Source organism: Poecilia reticulata, chromosome 10 (genome assembly GCF_904066995.2).
Source record: "Poecilia reticulata chromosome 10, P_reticulata-male-v2, whole genome shotgun sequence".
In the NCBI taxonomy this organism is placed as follows: Eukaryota; Metazoa; Chordata; class Actinopteri; order Cyprinodontiformes; family Poeciliidae; genus Poecilia; species Poecilia reticulata.
In genome coordinates this window covers 1,597,501-1,616,026 of record NC_088839.1, presented here as the reverse complement: position 1 = coordinate 1,616,026, position 18,526 = coordinate 1,597,501, and the positions used below count along the sequence as shown (strand labels likewise).

Sequence of the window (18,526 nt, the reverse complement as noted above, 5' to 3'; positions counted from 1 at the left end):
TTGTGGGGTTTTCGGATTTTTTTGAGCTATGGTCTTAAACTTTGATCAGCTGAAAAAATCATGTTTGAGTATAAACGCAGTTTTCAATGAATTCCCCACTCAAAAGTTTTTGTCTCTTACGCTGATGTCTTCTTTTAACATTGTGAAGCTCTACTTAGAACCTTCTTACGATCCAATAGTGCAAAATGCAAATTCTTGCAGTTTTTTAACTGGTCTTAAGATTTTGATCAGGAGTGTATGTCTAAGTGAGTTAGTGAAATGAGAGAACATCCAAGTCCAGAGTTGAACTTTACTTGTCTTTAATAAAATCTTGAGATTCCTCCACACACACAAATAAGGGTATGTGCGGTGGTATGGGTGTGCAGTTTTCTATAAGATAAACAAATACAAATTATAAGTACTTGCCTGTAAATACTTTCACAAATAACACCTAATTGTCCACAAAGGGAATAAGCGTGCTTTAAGATTATTATAAACTAGAAGCTGGTTAATATCTGACTATGAGAATGTAAATAATAATTACACATAAATATTAATCAACACTTCTGATAATAGTGGCACACAATAAAACATGCAAGAGAAACAAAGTACCTCAATTGGAAATGATAAACACGGATAACACCTGAAACCGAGCCCAATAACAACGCTCAACGACAACCTTTCATCTCTTCACAATATGAGTAAACATTACCAAACGACCACAATATAACACAAACAAATGCATTTAAGAAACCGAACTAAAACAACAGTATTACTTACATTCAATGGACAAACACAGTTGAAGGTAGTGATGGGTAGATGAGGCGTCATGAGGCGTTCGACTCATAGTAAAACTGTATTGATACTGTGTCATTGAATACTGACACCTGCTGGACATTAAAAATCCCTACAGGCAACGTAGTGATTTGATGATCTAGTCCACATGTGTCAAACTCGAGGCCCGTGGGCCACATGTGGCCCCCCCAGCGTTTTATAGGCCCATGATTGACTTAAAATAGGTTTTGAGCATTAATTGACTACAAACTACATCTCCCATAATGCATTCCGATTGTTACCAGCCAACATTATGGCTTGTCGCCACTAGAGAGCAGCAGAGTCACCTCAAGCTGCTTATTGATTTTACCAGCGATTAAAACGGACATCGACAAGCTAACATCAAAATGTCCAAGAAAAGAAACATCGATTTACAAGTAAGACTGAATGAAGATGTGTGAGTTGGTGTCAGGTGGCGCTAGACTTCTTTTGTTATCCGTCATCTTGACCGACAACATAAAAAAATCGTTCATGTACTATTTTATCCGTGAAATTACAATCATATTAACATCATAAATCTGCGCTAATTCATCAGTCAGTTGGATCTGTCTGATCCAAACAGATCAATTGAACTCTGTGATTGTTTTACCCTGTGTGCGCTTTTACCAGAATTCATTTTTTTTTTTTTTTTTGCGTCGTTTGGCTTCTCCGAAACGGACAGATGTTACGTCTGCAGCTCCTCCAGAGCGCCGCTCTCCTGGGTAACGTGCACTAAGGCTCCATTTGTTAAATCCGCTGGATGAGTTACTTCCAGCGGTTTTTAATTCTAGCATCGTCCGCAGTGGTTGAGCAGCGGACTGCGCATGTTACAGTCTAATTAACTTTTGCGTCGTCATTTATTTCCTCAAGATAAACTGCCGACTCCTCAAATGGATTAACACAACGTTGCATTCTCTTTAGTTTTCTCTGGTCTGTAATGGAGACTTGAATTTAACGCGCCATTTCAACCAAAGATTTTGAATGTGCTTCCTAACCAGACGCTCCAAAGTGTTATTTAACAATATGAGGTTTTGTTTATTTTTAACATTGTATTTTCATACATTCATGCTAGAGCTGCCCAAGTCTAGTTTTCCAGAGCTACCATCTGCAACTTTAGATGTGTTCCTTCTCTAACACACCTGGATCATTGACTCATTATAAGCCTCTGCAGAACTGAGTTGCTGCTGATGAGGGAAGTCAACCTTTTGTCTGGTGTGTTTTAGCAGGGATGCATCTAAAAGTTACAGTCTGGAGGACTGAACCTGGGAACTCCTGATTTGTACCGTCAATGTGGCCCGTTGAGGGTCAATATGCTGAAGTGGCCCTCGGTGAAATTGAGTTTGACGCCCCTGATCTAGTCTATACAATAAGATTTGTCATTGTATTTTATTGTATATTATATATTGTATTATGTCATATCTTCAGTTAAATTTTAAATATATTTGATATTCTTAGATACAGTCAATAAATAAAGTGAACATGTACCATAAAGTGAAAATTTAAGTGAACGTGCTTGGAATAAGAATGCTTATGGATGTTTTTTTTTATATTTTTTTTATGTTTTCCACAAATGAATTAAAAGAAACACAGTTTTTCCAACATTTTGACATTTAGTCTGTTACACTTTTTGGATATAATTTCTCCTGCTGTAGAAAAAAATGAAGTAAACAATACATTTATATGAAATAATTTATAAAAAGCAACTGAGTCATTTATAGAATGGCTGCATATCTGAGTTTATCTTGGTGAATCTGGGACTTTATTCTCATGCCTCATAATGCCTCAGCATCGAAAAGGTGGATTTATTTCAATAAGACAGTTTAGTTAAACATGTGCAACACTTAACCTGCAGAACATAATATGAAAGCAAACTAAAAGTTAATTTCAGCTGAATTTGGATTCAGATGGATCAAGTAGAAACTGAAAAGAACCGGATGAAACAACAACGAAATGAAAACAAATACTTTATTTTCCGATGTCAGATCAAAATGGTCCCACACTGCAGAAACGTTTCGATTGCCTTGAGGCTGCTCCTTAGTTGATGCTGTAATGTAAAAGATCAAGAATTAATTTTGCAAATGCATTTGACAAATTGACTTCCTTCTAAAAACAGTTTGGCGCCTCAGTGTCATTTTTAAACAGTTCCTGTATCGGTCACGTGACTTGCTGAAAGCAAGTCACGTGACCGACACGGGGTTTGGTCTGTGGGCTTGACACCTGAGAACCCCAGAGGAGCTGGCCCAAGTGGCTGGGGAGAGCGGAGTCTGGGCCTCCTTATTTAGGCTGCTACCCCCACAACTCAACTCTGGATAATTGGAAGAAGATGGATGGATGGCCAAATAGAAAAAGATATAGGGGCACAAATTCTCATAACTTAAGTTGAGGTCAAGTTGTAGGTGTTAAAGAGCTGTATTCCATGCTTGCTTTTCATTAATTTTAAGACTCTCAGGTGGTTGTCCATTTTAAGGCTTTTAAAGACTGGAAAGACATGTTTTCCATTTCCCCATTTACAGGAGTGGATGAAGAATTTGGCAAGGATCAGCAGGTTAAGTATAAGGTCAATTATTCTGTCTCTGAGGGTGGTTCCAAATATTATTGTAAGGATTTAGTTTTGTGTTTTATAGTTAATTTAGTTCCTGGGTCGTCTTGTCTGCCCGATTGCTCCCAGTTGTTCCCTGTCGTACGTTGGTTGTGTTGGTTGGTGTTGTGCCATTCCAGTGCTATCGGTGTCTGAGTTCCTGGTCTCATTGCTCACCTGTGCTGCCTGGACTTCTATACACTTTCATTATCATTAAAACCATAATTTTTCACCTCAACCTGGGTCCAGTTGCGACCATCCTCACCAACAACTACCACAATTTATAACAATTATATCCTCTCTTTTTAAGGGATGAAGTAGGAAAAAGGTTTTGTTGAATCCTGAACGTTTTCCCAAAATGTTCAAGTGTGTACACAATAGAAAAAGATATGGTCTGTTTCAATATCGTCACAAAAGGTACAGTTGTTAGTGTCAAAGTTAAATCTTTGTCATAATAGTTCCCTGGATGGAAAAATGGTATTGAGAATTTTAAAATTTACTCCTTTAGCTTTAGAACTTCAGAGATATTTAAGATAAGGAGTTCTCACCTTACTAACCTCTGAAAAGAAAACATATTTAAGTTTCTATGTGGTCGAGCTGGAACTGTAAAATCAGTTAAATGCAGTGTTTCCCAACCCTGGTCCTCAAGGCTCACTGTCCTGCGTGTTTTAGGTATTTTCTTGCTTCAGAGCAGCTGATTTCAATCAATGACTGATTAACAGGCGTTTGCTGAACTGCAATCAGTGGAGTCAGGAACATTAAAGCAGGGAAATCCCTAAAACATGTAGGACAGTGATCCTTGAGGACCAGGGTCGGGAAACACTGCATTAGAGTTACTTCTGTCCAAAAGATTAACTTCATACAGTTAAAGTGCAAGTAATTGAAGGTTAGCTGATTGAATACTTAAATTTTGAACCAGATATTGTCATGATCCGTGTTTCTGTGTTTATTTTGAGATTTTCTGTGTTTAGTCCCGTTTCCCTGTGAGTCTCTGTCCTGTCCTCCCTGTTGATTGATCCCAGCTGTGTCTCGTTCCTGTGATTACCCTCCCAGTGGATTTAGTCTCACCTGTTGTCTGTGTTCCTCGTTGGATCCTTGTCTATTGTCTATGTTGTTTGTATCTGGTCAGTCAGGTTGGCAGAACTGTCAAGTCCTGAGTCGACTAGCTCGCGTTACGCTGAACTGTTGCTACCGGTACTGAGCTCTAGCCTCCCGCTCTGCCAGTCTTTTGATTCGTGTAAGAGCAGAATTCTTTATTAAATCATTTCATCTATAACCTGGGTCCCTGCGTCACTCCTCACCACCACCACACCCCATCCTGACAGATATTTGACTGTAATAGGGATAGAGTTCAATACTGTGTTAAACTGAATAAGTAAGTGGTCCAGATTATACTATAAGCAAAATTCTTCATAGGACAACAACCAATCTCCATTGTCATTAGGAAGTGTCTTATGGACCAAATACCTTTTTCCATCCAGTGATCAGAATACAGACTTATTTTTGTGTAGCACATATCTATTATTCCAGACAGGAGTTTGGTGAGGAGAAAATTGTGGGTTTACATAAATTTCCAACATAACAAATCCTGCTTGTGAAAGGAAGTTGGCTTAACAGGGAGTCTGTCAAACCCAAAGTCACATCTAAGAACAAAATCTATGTATCCAGTTTTTTTAACAAACCTTTGGCAAGACAATTCCATTCATTAAAAAGGATTTCAACTAGTTTACCTTTAAGACCACATTTAAACATTCAAACTCAATGGCTTGTAAACCACCATCTCTAAACTTAACATTGTTAGCTTTCTTTAAGTAGTGGACTCAAATTTTCCAGATTAAATTAACTGATTTATAGCATTAATGTATTTGTTGGGTACAGCCATGGAATATGCTGGGTGGCAGATGATGTAGTACTGATGTCATGCAACGCAGATGTGGGTCAGGAAGTAAATGCAGCCCATTTACTTCTGTTGATCCAGCTTCAAAATGCCTAAAGTCTGTTGTGTACGGTTGCTCCAACTGTTCTAATAGAACGATAAACGTTTTTTGTGTTACAAAGATAATTGGTTACAAGGGAGTTGATTTAAAAAAACATATTGATAAAAGATGAGAGGTGGATCAACAATCTATGGCTAAAAATAGAAAGTGCGGAAACTAACAATGCCAGTTTGCAGCGACCACTTTCTAACACAATCGCATCTTTTAAATTGTATTTTCAAATATTTTATTGGACACTTACTTAGAAAGACAAGCATTCATGTGTAAGGTAAGGTATGTAGGTTACGCTCTAGCTTGGTTGTCCCCAGAAAAGGTTTGAATGCTAATTTTGTTAGCAGCTAGCTTAGTGCTGACATTGGCATTTTACTTTACTATTTTTTAGGTTGTCTAAGCACATCAGGTGCTGTAAATTCCCAAGACTGGGCCCCTACTGTTAACCTGGGCTGTAGTACATGGGCAGAAATCACGGGGGGATCTGTAGGGGTCCAGACCCCTCCCCAATCTTGGAAAAGTAGAATTGTCCCTCCCTAAAGAAATCATAACAGAAACCTTTGTATCTAAACAATATCAATATGAAAAGACAATAGAAAACAAATGACAAAATCAATCTGCCATACATCTAAGGAAAAATAATAAAAATGAATTTTTAGGTCCACTTCTACCATTGTTAGAACAACGGTTCAGTCCAAGGTGTAGGAAGAGCAACAGCAGCGCTGAACGACAGTCTCCGTTAGAGCCGCTGAGGTGAGGAGCTAGCTGTTAGCTGTTAGCTGTGGCTCTGCAGCACAAATAACAAAACCCTCCATTAAGTAAAGGCAACAGACATGTTACACATTTTATTGACTTTCACTGCTCAATAGAGTGAAACACATTAACAATAAAAATCAGACTGCAGTTCATTATTTCATTACTTTGAATTATAATAAACTGCCACGTTATGTCTTGGAAATCAAAATGAGCAAAACTGGCTGCATTGCTTTCATAGACTTAGTACTTTTTTCTGTCGAAGGTAGCCAATAATTCTATTATATTTAGCTCTCCAACTCTTACTTTAATAAGAGTTTGAAATGGGAAATGGATTACCTGTGGCTTGAGTTGGCAATAGCATTGTTATTATAGACTAATTACCATATTTTCTGACCTATAGAGCGCCCATCACTAAGCCGCACCCACAAAGTTGTTTTTTTTCCTTATTGCTTAGTTTATTCATCTTCCTCCTGCGTATTGAAACCACTGACGTCATCTTCAGTGTCGGAGTTGAACAGATTCGTCACATACCTTTTCTGTCTCTATTGCCCCTTTTCCACCAGCTCTACTTCAGCAGCCCGGCTCGGCCCAGCTCAACTCGGCTCTACTTCAGAGTGACGGCGTTTCCACCGGCTGGCTGGCCCTGCTCCGAAGTAGGGACCTAAAATGCAGGGCCAGCCTTGAAAAAAAGCCGGTGGAAACGCTCAGAAAGCAAGTGGAGTAGAGCCGGGGCGAGCTGAGCCGGTGGAAAAGGGGCTTAAGTTAGTGCTGCTCTCAGTGTCGCAGAACATTTTCAAGTTCAAACCACCTGCTTTTATGTCTTCCGAAGGCCTTTCTGGTCTTTTGGCATTCAGTGAGTTCTTCCCACTGCCGTCTCCAACGCCAAACCATGGATTCGTTTATGCCAAGCTTACGTGCAACGACTGACCTGTTAAGACAGAGAAGTTTGCATCTGAAATTTTGATGATAAAAGCGACTAAAGTCAGAATATGACAACGATGGATTTAGAAAGTAGTGACTAGAATAGTGTGGATTGGAGTGAAGAGGAAGAGCTTGGTGGTCAGAATGAAGAGAAGGTGGGGAAAGGTCGTAAGAAGCAGTGAGCTACTGAAAGAGGAAAAAAAGAGAAGTGGGGAAATACAGAAGGAACTGAAGGCATTGAGGAAACAGCAGAAGAATCAAAAATCCATCCATCCATTTTCTTTACACCCTTTTCCCTAGCGGGGTTAGCTGGTGCCCATCTCCAGCTACCGTTCTGGGTGAGAGGCGGGGTCACCCTGGACAGGTCGCCAGTCTGTCGCAGGGCAACACAGAGACACACAACCATGCACACACACACTCACACCTAGGGGCAATTTGGAGAGACCAGTTAACCTGACAGTCATGTTTTTGGACTGTGGGAGGAAACCAGAGTACCTGGAGAAAACCCACCATGCACAGGGAGAACATGCAAACTCCATGCAGAAAGACCGAGGCCGGGAATCGAACCCAGAACCTTCTTGCTGCAAGGCAACAGCTCTACCAACTGCACCACTGTGCAGCCCGAATCAAAAATCCAAATATGAATATAATAGTAAGATTTGATGAAGGAAAAGGGGTAAAGAAAATTGAGTCACTTAAGTTAACAAAAGCACTTAAAACTCATGGAGAAATTAAACATACCAAGATATTGATTCGGGCTGCACAGTGGGACAGTTGGTAGAGCTTTTGCCTTGCAGCAAGAAGGTCCTGGGTTCGATTCCCAGCCTGGGGTCTTTCTGCATGGAGTTTGCATGTTCTCCCTCTGTGCCTGGTGGGTTCTCTCCAGGTACTCTGGCTTCCTCTCACCTAACATGACTGTTGGGTTAATGGTCTCTCTAAATTCTCCTTAGGTGTATGTGTGTGTGTGTGTGTGTGCATGGTTGTTTGTCCTGTTACTACCACCCTGGTGATAGTAACCTTTTCAGCATGTCAATGTTCTTAGACCTTCTAATGAGCCATCATTGAATCCAGGTGCATTAAACCAGTTAGGGAACATGTGGGTCAGAAGGTTAAATCTGAATGTCATAAACCAGTGAGATGTTTGCAAAAATGTGTAAAGAAAAAAGGAGATGTGCCCAATGCTCAGAAGATCATGAATATGGAAAATGTGGAGTTGGAGTAAAACCAAAGTGTTGTAGTTGTGGAGGAGAGCAGTGTTGCTTTTTGGGGATCTGAAGTGATGAAACAGAAAACAAAAGTTATACAGAGGCATGTAAAATGGTTGAAAAAGAGAAACAAAATGGCAAATCTTTGACATGAGAAAAACATGTAATCCAAAAGGTTATGGAAATGGTTGAAAGGAAAATGGAAGAAAAATGAAAATTGTGACTTATTGCACTTTCTGGACTTCAGAGTCTCATGTTGGTGCTCAATTTTCAAACCCACAAACAAGAACACAACCAGAAGAGACGGATAAATGTACAATGATGATTTATTGAAGTCAGGAAAGGGAATGAATACTGGAACGGAGGACCGGGTCGTCTTACCGCCAACAGGAGACAAGATTAGAAACGGCAAGGTGAATGTTTTCCAGGAACAAGGCAGGAAATGCTTACTTGGTAGGAAGGTGAGGAAGACTTGAGTAGAGCGTAGTGTGACCAGCAGGTGGAGATATTTCTAAAAAAGTAACAAGACACACCAGAACACAGATTTAACAGTGTACAATACTTTATTAAACAATTATCTAAAAGTTCTTTTTAAATCCGAGGCATCGGGCTCACTACTTGGTCACCGGAACCAAAGAAAAAGGGAACACACAAGAAGGGACAGACAAGATGAGGTTGTTCCAAGAAAACAAGCAAACCATGCAAATGCAACAAAATAAAGCAAGAAAACAAAAGAACATGCAACACAAAAGAAACACAGCACTCAACAGAAACAAATGAATACTTCAACAAACGGTAAAAGAAAATACTTCAAATGATGGAACAAGTTGTCGTCGTCTCTCCAAGTGCCCTTCTATGGGGGCCAGAGGAGTAATGCCCCGCCCACCAGCCTGCCCAATCCACAACAGGCTCAGCGGAGAGCGGCCAGAACAAACAGTGATAAGACAAAGCAGCAGAGCGTCCAAAGCACTGCAGCTCCCAACACTCAGTTGCCTGAAACAGAAAACCCATTAATGCTAAGTACAAAATAAAATAATCCAGAACTAAATGGCAGGTAGCTTACCCAGGGATGGAGACACAGCCTACACCAGGAGGGAGCAGATCAGCAGACGAGGGCTAGACAGAAGCCACACACCACCACAACCTCCAGCCGCGGCCGGCAACGCCAGCAGAGCCGCACTGCGGAAACGCACGACAGGTGTAGCACCCAAAAACCAACCACAATCCCAGCCCCGGATAGCAGAAAAATGGCACTTACAACATCAGACGAGCTCATCAAACACCGCCAACATGTAGCCGCCAATTGTGCAGACAGTGGAGGAAACAAGGGCACACACACACCTCGCAGCGACTTACCCAGCTTTAAAGGCATCTGCCCCGCCCACCAATCAGTGGCGCGCCTCTCGCCACACCCGACGCAAAGCGTGGGGGAGGGTGAAACACCATCCCACCACACTTACCTCGGTAACTAATCGTTCCAGAGAAAGGCCCTCTGTGCTCTGCTCTACCTCCTCGTTGTTCCTGTGTGTTCAGTCCTTCCCGGGTTCTGAGTGAGTCTGTTTCCCCGCTGCTGTGGATCACCTACCTCCTGTGTCCTCCCTCGACGCTGTCGGTGTTACCGGCCAGACGCCACTCCTCGTGTGTTCACCTACTCCGTTCGTCGATCCTTCTCCGGTGGATTCCCCTTCGGGGCGTTCCGGGTCTGGAGACCCAAGCCCAAACCCAACCGGAGAAAAGAATACTACTGAAGCAAAGTCAAGCCGCTCCTGCAACCGTTCACAACCTGTCCGCTCTCCAAGAATCATACAAACCTACTGTGGTGGGATGGTGTTTCACCCTCCCCCACGCTTTGCGTCGGGTGTGGCGAGAGGCGCGCCACTGATTGGTGGGCGGGGCAGATGCCTTTAAAGCTGGGTAAGTCGCTGCGAGGTGTGTGTGTGCCCTTGTTTCCTCCACTGTCTGCACAATTGGCGGCTACATGTTGGCGGTGTTTGATGAGCTCGTCTGATGTTGTAAGTGCCATTTTTCTGCTATCCGGGGCTGGGATTGTGGTTGGTTTTTGGGTGCTACACCTGTCGTGCGTTTCCGCAGTGCGGCTCTGCTGGCGTTGCCGGCCGCGGCTGGAGGTTGTGGTGGTGTGTGGCTTCTGTCTAGCCCTCGTCTGCTGATCTGCTCCCTCCTGGTGTAGGCTGTGTCTCCATCCCTGGGTAAGCTACCTGCCATTTAGTTCTGGATTATTTTATTTTGTACTTAGCATTAATGGGTTTTCTGTTTCAGGCAACTGAGTGTTGGGAGCTGCAGTGCTTTGGACGCTCTGCTGCTTTGTTTTATCACTGTTTGTTCTGGCCGCTCTCCGCTGAGCCTGTTGTGGATTGGGCAGGCTGGTGGGCGGGGCATTACTCCTCTGGCCCCCATAGAAGGGCACTTGGAGAGACGACGACAACTTGTTCCATCATTTGAAGTATTTTCTTTTACCGTTTGTTGAAGTATTCATTTGTTTCTGTTGAGTGCTGTGTTTCTTTTGTGTTGCATGTTCTTTTGTTTTCTTGCTTTATTTTGTTGCATTTGCATGGTTTGCTTGTTTTCTTGGAACAACCTCATCTTGTCTGTCCCTTCTTGTGTGTTCCCTTTTTCTTTGGTTCCGGTGACCAAGTAGTGAGCCCGATGCCTCGGATTTTAAAAGAAGTGTTTTAAAAAGAACTTTTAGATAATTGTTTAATAAAGTATTGTACACTGTTAAATCTGTGTTCTGGTGTGTCTTGTTACTTTTTTAGAAATATCTCCACCTGCTGGTCACATTTGGCGTTGTTGGCAGGATTCACCATTGAACACAGATTTTTTTTGGGGGGTTTTGTATGTGTGTGTTTCAGGTTTTAAATTTTTGTGGTTTTATTCATGTGTGGTAAGACAAAGCAGCAGTAGCTACCCAAAGGAAAACTTACCTGTGGTTTCAAGATTTATTTTTTTTTCTTTTTGGTAGTCTTCCCCTGCAGGCATGGAGGTGACACGGCGGCCGGTGGATGGAGTGGGTCAGCAGGAGGCGGCGGCTGGGGGTTTGCCGGGCGCCTCTGCTTCCCCGGCTGTGGCCGGTGGTGTCATGCCTGCTGGCGCTGTGGTTGCTGAGCGGTTGGTGGCTATGCCCAGGGACCGACGGAGCCCCGTGTTCGGTGGTAGGACTGGCGCTGGGATCAGTGAGTGGATTGATGAGGCCCAATTGTGTGTTCGGGCCCGCCAATTGTCAGTGGTAGACGAGGCTTTCTTTCTCTTCGATCACTTAGAGGGGGAAGCCAGAGAGGAAATAAGGTACCACACTAGTACAGGGAGGAATGACGAAGCTAATGTTGTTCAAGGGAAAACTAGTACTCACTGAGCTGTTGGGTTACAGCTCAGGTGGGGAAATAGCAGGCTTGCAACTAGCAGCCGCGTCAAAATTGTTGGCATCTCGCAGAGTCTGAGGTTATTATGGGCGGTATCTCTGTGATTTGTCTGGTAGACACTGGGTCCATAGTGTCGACAATCAACGAGAGCTGTTTCTAGGGATATTTTGCATTACTGGGCCGTGATTGCCTTCAGTAATGCCAATGGTTGCGGCTCGGGGCAGCCAATGGTCTTTTCCCCCCATATGTTGGCGAGAGGTGTCAATTTCTGTGGGTGTTCAAGGGAAAATTAGCACTCACTGAGCTGTTGGGTTACAGCTCAGGTGGGGAAATGGCAGGCTCGCAACTGGTAGCCGCGTCAAAATTGTTGGCATCTCGCAGAGTCTGAGGTTATTATGGGCGGTATCTCTGTGATTTGTCTGGTAGACACTGGGTCTATAGTGTCGACAATCAACGAGAGCTGTTTTTTAGGGATATTCTGCATTACTGGGCCGTGATTGCCTTCAGTAATGTCAATGGTTGCGGCTCGGGGCAGTCTTTCCCTCCCATATGTCGGCTAGAGGTGTCAATTTTTGTGACAGTGTTTCCACATTGTGAGATCCTGGTGGTTGAAGGATCCCACCAATGGGGGTTTCTCTGTTCCTGGCATTTGGCGTATGCGCTGAATTATGTTCATTTTAACAGTCTGCCGTCTATAGTCCTTGGGGTTGAAGTGTGCAGGTTCATCGTCGGGGCGACGATGCAACACCAGGGGGTAGAATGTGGTGGGATGGTGTTTCACCCTCCCCCACGCTTTGCGTCGGGTGTGGCGAGAGGCGCGCCACTGATTGGTGGGCGGGGCAGATGCCTTTAAAGCTGGGTAAGTCGCTGCGAGGTGTGTGTGTGCCCTTGTTTCCTCCACTGTCTGCACAATTGGCGGCTACATGTTGGCGGTGTTTGATGAGCTCGTCTGATGTTGTAAGTGCCATTTTTCTGCTATCCGGGGCTGGGATTGTGGTTGGTTTTTGGGTGCTACACCTGTCGTGCGTTTCCGCAGTGCGGCTCTGCTGGCGTTGCCGGCCGCGGCTGGAGGTTGTGGTGGTGTGTGGCTTCTGCCTAGTCTTCGCCTGCTGATCTGCTCCCTCCTGGTGTAGGCTGTGTCTCCATCCCTGGGTAAGCTACCTGCCATTTAGTTCTGGATTATTTTATTTTGTACTTAGCATTAATGGGTTTTCTGTTTCAGGCAACTGAGTGTTGGGAGTTGCAGTGCTTTGGACGCTTTGCTGCTTTGTCTTATCACTGTTTGTTCTGGCCGCTCTTCGCTGAGCCTGTTGTGGATTGGGCAGGCTGGTGGGCGGGGCATTACTCCTCTGGCCCCCATAGAAGGGCACTTGGAGAGACGACGACAACTTGTTCCATCCTTGAAGCATTTTCTTTTAGTTTGTTGAAGTATTCTTTTGTTTCGTTTGAGTGCTGTGTTATTTCTTTTGCGTGCATGTTCTTGTTTTCTTTTACTTTGTTGCATTTGCATGGTTTGCTTGTTTTCTTGGAACAACCTCATCTTGTCTGTCCCTTCTTGTGTGTTCCCTTTTTCTTTGGTTCCGGCGACCAAGTAGTGAGCCCGATGCCTTGGATTTTAAAAGAAGTGTTTTAAAAAGAACTTTTAGATAATTGTTTAATAAAGTATTGTACACTGTTAAATCTGTGTTCTGGTGTGTCTTGTTACTACTTTTTTAGAGACATCTCCACCTGCTGGTCACATAAGCAAACACTCAGGCGATGAGAAGAAGAGGAGCTGCTGCTTATATCCACAATCCACGCCCTCCAAACGAGCTGCAGGTGTGAGCACGGGTTGAACCCAGCAGCTTCCCAGGGGCTCTGCATGTTGGTGACATCTGGTGGACGCCATGAGGAATGACGGTTCCAACAACAATAAAAACTCAAACCCAGAAACAAAGAAAACAAACTAACAAAATAAAAGAGGGAAAAACACAGACCCTGACACAGAGAACATGGGTATATTGCAGAAAGATATGGTATTCTATATAAAATAACTGAAAGGAAATGAGATTTGGAGTATGTAGCAACTGAAATATGGGTAGAAGAGAAGGTAATATTGATTATAAATTTTTGCAACCATTGAAATAAGTAAACCTGAGGAGAGATATGAAAGGAAATATTATTTGGCGTGGAGGTTTTAATGCACACCGTTCATTATGGGGGTGTGAAAAAGTCGATTATAATGATATAATGAGCTTTAGAAGATTTTTTTAGATAATCTTACATGTTTCAATAATGGATGAATTATCCCTTCTCTACTGGACAAGAATTGATATTAATTCTGGTAAGGAATAAGTATAAAGTTTTTCAGCTCCATCATGTGATTGGCAGGTTAAAAATAAGTCTTGGTAGTGATCGTTACATTATGACCAGTAATATAAGGATGTCCTGAAATGTTTAGGAAGAAAGTGGATATTTGGGAAAGCAAATTGGGAAAAATGTAATAACTTAAATGAACATACGGTTTTAAAAGTTCAAAATGATTTGAGTATTGAAAGAATGAGTCAAGAGAGAGAGGGAGAACTAAGTTTTAAGGAAGGAGAGTAATATTGATGATTTGATGAATTATCTCTTCTCTATTGGAGAACAAAAAGAGCTTTGGGTAGAACTAGGAATCATGCTTCAGGTAAAGATGAAATGTGTTATATTATGTTGAGACATGTAAATGATGAAGTGTTAAATACATTATTAATCTCTTATTACATAAGATTAATAATGGAAATGGAATTGTCAAGTTTTTCAGATTTGGTTTGCTGTTCTATTCCCCACTTGAAAGGGATCCTTTCCACTGTGAAGTTTGAACTAGATTTCACTTTAATTTAATTGACTCATCTTTATTTTTTGTATGATGGTCCACATAGCACATAGTCCATAGGTGAAAAACATCAAAAGAAACAGAAACACATATATTACATTCTGAAATTAACAACATAAATACATTGTGAATAATCGGATTTCTACCCCTTTAAACCAGTTATTTCAAGAGTATAATAAATCAATATTTTATAGTAAAATTCAACAGCAATAAATAAATTAGCATTTTTATCAACATTTTGTTAAATATTTTCACAAACATTCTGACCAACATTTCCCTTTTTTCTTTCTACTTTAAGCAATAAACACCAAGTGTATTTTTCATCTTTTTTTTTTCTTTTTAACTTACTAGTAGTAGAGACAACTTTGCTTTTGACTCTACTAATCGAACTGTTGTTTGTTTGCAGCAGTTCCACCGTAGATGGAACAGATAGAGAACAGCACCACATGAGTTTTCACTGCCATCTGAAAAGGTGATTGCAATGGGTTCAGTAGTGACATCTGGAGGAGTAAGGGCTCTTGGAAATGCAATTTTACTTAGCTGTACGTACTCTTCAAATAGATCAACCGAGCTCATCAGGTAAGGCAAGGTCCCATGTGTCTTTGACAATGTTACCCTGTGGTTTTGCTTCCTGGAATGCTCTTCGGACCAAAATGGCCCCTTTTTGCTTTGCTGGTGTTGTCAGGCCGATTGGGTCATATAAACCAGCTATTTGATTCAACAGCTCACGCCGTGTCAATGGACCTTACCAAGCTCCGCCCAGAAAAGCCCCTCGAAAGTCCCACGTGACTTCATGTCTCACATTAACCTTCTCGCAGAGCTTAGGCTCTATGGCATTTTTCATTTCGACTGACTGCAGAGTATATCTGAGTCGATTAGTTTAGCAGTTTAGCATTTCTGCCGGATTTTCACAAAATATCAGCCACGACAATGGACAAGGGAACCAACAAGTTCATGTCATCTTTTTTGAACGACATCAAGGTGTTTTAGCCACGCGATGCCTTTAACATTGTGCGAGTTGCAGCTAAATGCTACCAGTCGATGAGGAAAACAGCAGATCCTCAGACCCTCAGCATAAATATATCTGTGGACAAGATCACTGATGGCTGTTGTTCGTGCAAGGCTGGGTGAGTCGGGCATTCATGGCTTTGAGGGTTCGAATGTGTCTAGGACTTATACACGGTACTCGGTGCTAGTGTGGCTAACACGATTACAGTTTAGTAAAAAGCCTTTTCAGGTGAAATAAAATCTTTAATGTATGTCAGATACGGTACACATTGCATATTGATCTGTTCAGCTAACGTAAGGCTGTAACAGACAGGCTTCAGGATGTAGAAGTTGTATCGGTACTGCCATTATGCTGTACTTGGCTAAAAGGTTTTCATAATGGATGTGTTTATTATTGACTATTTTTTTCATTCACTAAACACAAAGAAAGCAAAGCAATAATACTTACACCAGCAGACACTTTGTTCTTATTGATCCTACGACGGTTGAGCTGCAAATGCTGTCGTGCACAAGCTTTGATCCAAGCAAGGCTTTCCGTTTCAGATTTTGGAAATCTGTGAATTTTAGTTCCACAAACACGATCAGGATACCTGACATCACCTGTACAGATACCCCACTGACGGTGGAGAACCATTCTTTATCGAGTCCTGACGCAAAAACTTTCTGTCGGTCTGCTAGTCCACAATGTACATTAGCATGAGTTTGTGAGCTGGTAACCCACGTGATAGCTGCGCTGTGACGTAAAATGGGCATTAGCCAATGAAAGGCGGACCCTGTGGTAAGGTCCATGGTTCTGGTGTTTTTAGCCGTACCTCTTCTAGCAGCAAATCTTGGCCCAGTCTCATTTTTTCTTTCTCTTGGAGAAGTTGATTCTCACCATGACGTGCAACTTGTCTTCATTTGCGATGTAACCAAGGCCAAGAGCCTTATTGTTTTCCTCCTTCAGTTGATTCAGCAGAACAATCATCTGTGGTGATGTCTCTAGTTTCTCTTCTTTATTTTGGCCAGAGAAGACCCACGGCTTCAGCTCAAAGCCTCCTGCTTTTAGAATCAACTCTTCATTCTTTGTGATGAGCTTAAGTCTTTTGCGGGAGTTGTGGGATGTTAATATGTCGTCAACATAGCTGTGCTCATGTAATACTTATGTAACAGGAATTAATATGAATTCCATTTCCATTATTAATCTTATATAATAAGATTTGGAAATGGAAAGAAGCCCCATTGTTATCCCAATAAAGAAACCTGGGAAGTATCATAGTAATCCTGAAAACAACAGACCGATTGCTTTAACATCTAATATATGTAAACTGATGGAAAGGATGGTGAATGACAAATTAATGCAATATTTGGAGTCACGAAATATAATTGCTCCTTATCAGAGAGGCTTTCATAGAGGGAGAGGAGCAATGGATCCTATTTTATGTTTAGAAGATGATGTTAAGAAAACTCGGATTAATAAGGAAACTGTTGTTGCTGTGTTTCTTATTTGTTTCGAACAGACAAAAGTAAAATCAAAGAATTTAAAGTTAAAACATTATCATGCCCAAGTGACATGCAATTTTATATTACCTGTTCAAAAAGGAGCAGGTAGAAGATACAATGCCTTATAATGTCCTGCCCTTTTCATACTCATCAACTTATAATCAGTTAAATGTCGAAACACCAAAACAACAAATTATTTCCACCTTACATGATATTTAAATCTCACATCTTTATATGCACAATTATTTAAACACATTTTATATCATCAATAGCATTTATGGACTTTAAAACATTCATCTTATAGATCATATTTTTCCAATAAGCTCCTTTTTAAACAGTTTTTTAAGCTGGCTTGTACTTTTTTTTAACTCATCATTCAATCCATTTCAAACATCTACTCCACACACAGATAAACACAAACTCTTCTTGGTTGTTCTAATACATTGTTTTTTAAAATGTCCTTGTCACAAAACGTTTTTGTTTATTGGGTGGAAGTTGATGATTTCTTACCTTAAACATGTACAGTTTTAAATGTTACAAGGTCCCAGAATTTCAGTATATTTGATTTAAAAAATAACAGGTTTGTGTTTCCAATATCCCACTTAGTATTCAGATTTATTTTTTTTGTATGACGTATAATGGCTGTAAATTTGTTTTGTATGTATTCCCCCAAACTGGAGGAAACTAATAAGTAAAATAATATTTTGTAGTGACTCATTATCTGCATTGTTGAATATTGAAAAGGGACGTACAAAAAAAATCATCAAAATATTTTATACGAGATTATGGCTGTTCATCATAGGATATGTGAAGAAAATAAAAATATAATATTATTCTGGACTCCTGCTCATGTAGGTATTATGGGGAATGGAAGAGCAGGTAGGCTGGCTAAGGAGGCAATTAAAACAGAAGATATTGATATGGCAATAAAGTTATCTAAATATGAAGGCAAAAGTATAGTTTGGAGAGAAAGCAAGAAGATGTGGAAAATTAGGTGGGTTAATGAAATAAATGGAAGACATTTATATAGGATACAAAATACAGTTGATGTAGTAAGGATCAGAGGAATAAACAGGAGGGAGGAGATAATTATCATTAAACAGAATAAGAACCGGGGATAGTTTCCTAAATGGAACTCTGTTTAAGATGGGAAACATCTTACTGGTTTATGTAGTTGGTGTGATGCTGAAGAAACAATAGATCATGTTTTTATTAGTTGTAGGAAATATGCAAGCCAAAGAAGATTATTAAAAACGGAATTAGGTTTTAATAGGGAATTGAAATTTGAGAATGTGGTTGATCAGTTAAATAGTACTGAGGGGAAAAAGAAGAGTTTTCGGGTTTTTTAATACCGGGCTTATTTAAGTATTGGGATCCAACAGATGGAAGTAGTGCAACAATAATAGATGCAAGCTGCCGTTAAAATCTAAAGAACAAGAAGAAGTGCTTGGGGTCCATGCTTGGGCCCACAGACATGAAAACGGGGCCAGCCTTGATGACGTTTCACAATTTGCCTCGCTCTGAGAAGAACGCTCTCCACGTTCTACGTTTGCAAGGCGTCATCT

General features: G+C 41.3%; 2 long non-coding RNA genes across 2 annotated transcripts in view; one reads left to right on the top strand and one right to left on the bottom strand.

Annotated features, from left to right (window-relative positions):
- Window positions 1–10,143, bottom strand: part of LOC145553040 (uncharacterized) — a 462,758-nt gene extending 452,615 nt beyond the window's left edge. The window contains exon 1 of the long non-coding RNA XR_014089218.1: window positions 10,056–10,143. This is a non-coding gene — a long non-coding RNA (uncharacterized LOC145553040). The remainder of the gene's footprint in view (window positions 1–10,055) is intronic.
- Window positions 10,058–13,297, top strand: LOC145553039 (uncharacterized). Its single transcript, XR_014089216.1, has 2 exons — window positions 10,058–10,252; window positions 10,332–13,297. It is a non-coding gene; the product is annotated as an uncharacterized LOC145553039 (long non-coding RNA).
- The last annotated feature ends 5,229 nt before the right edge of the window (window positions 13,298–18,526 follow it).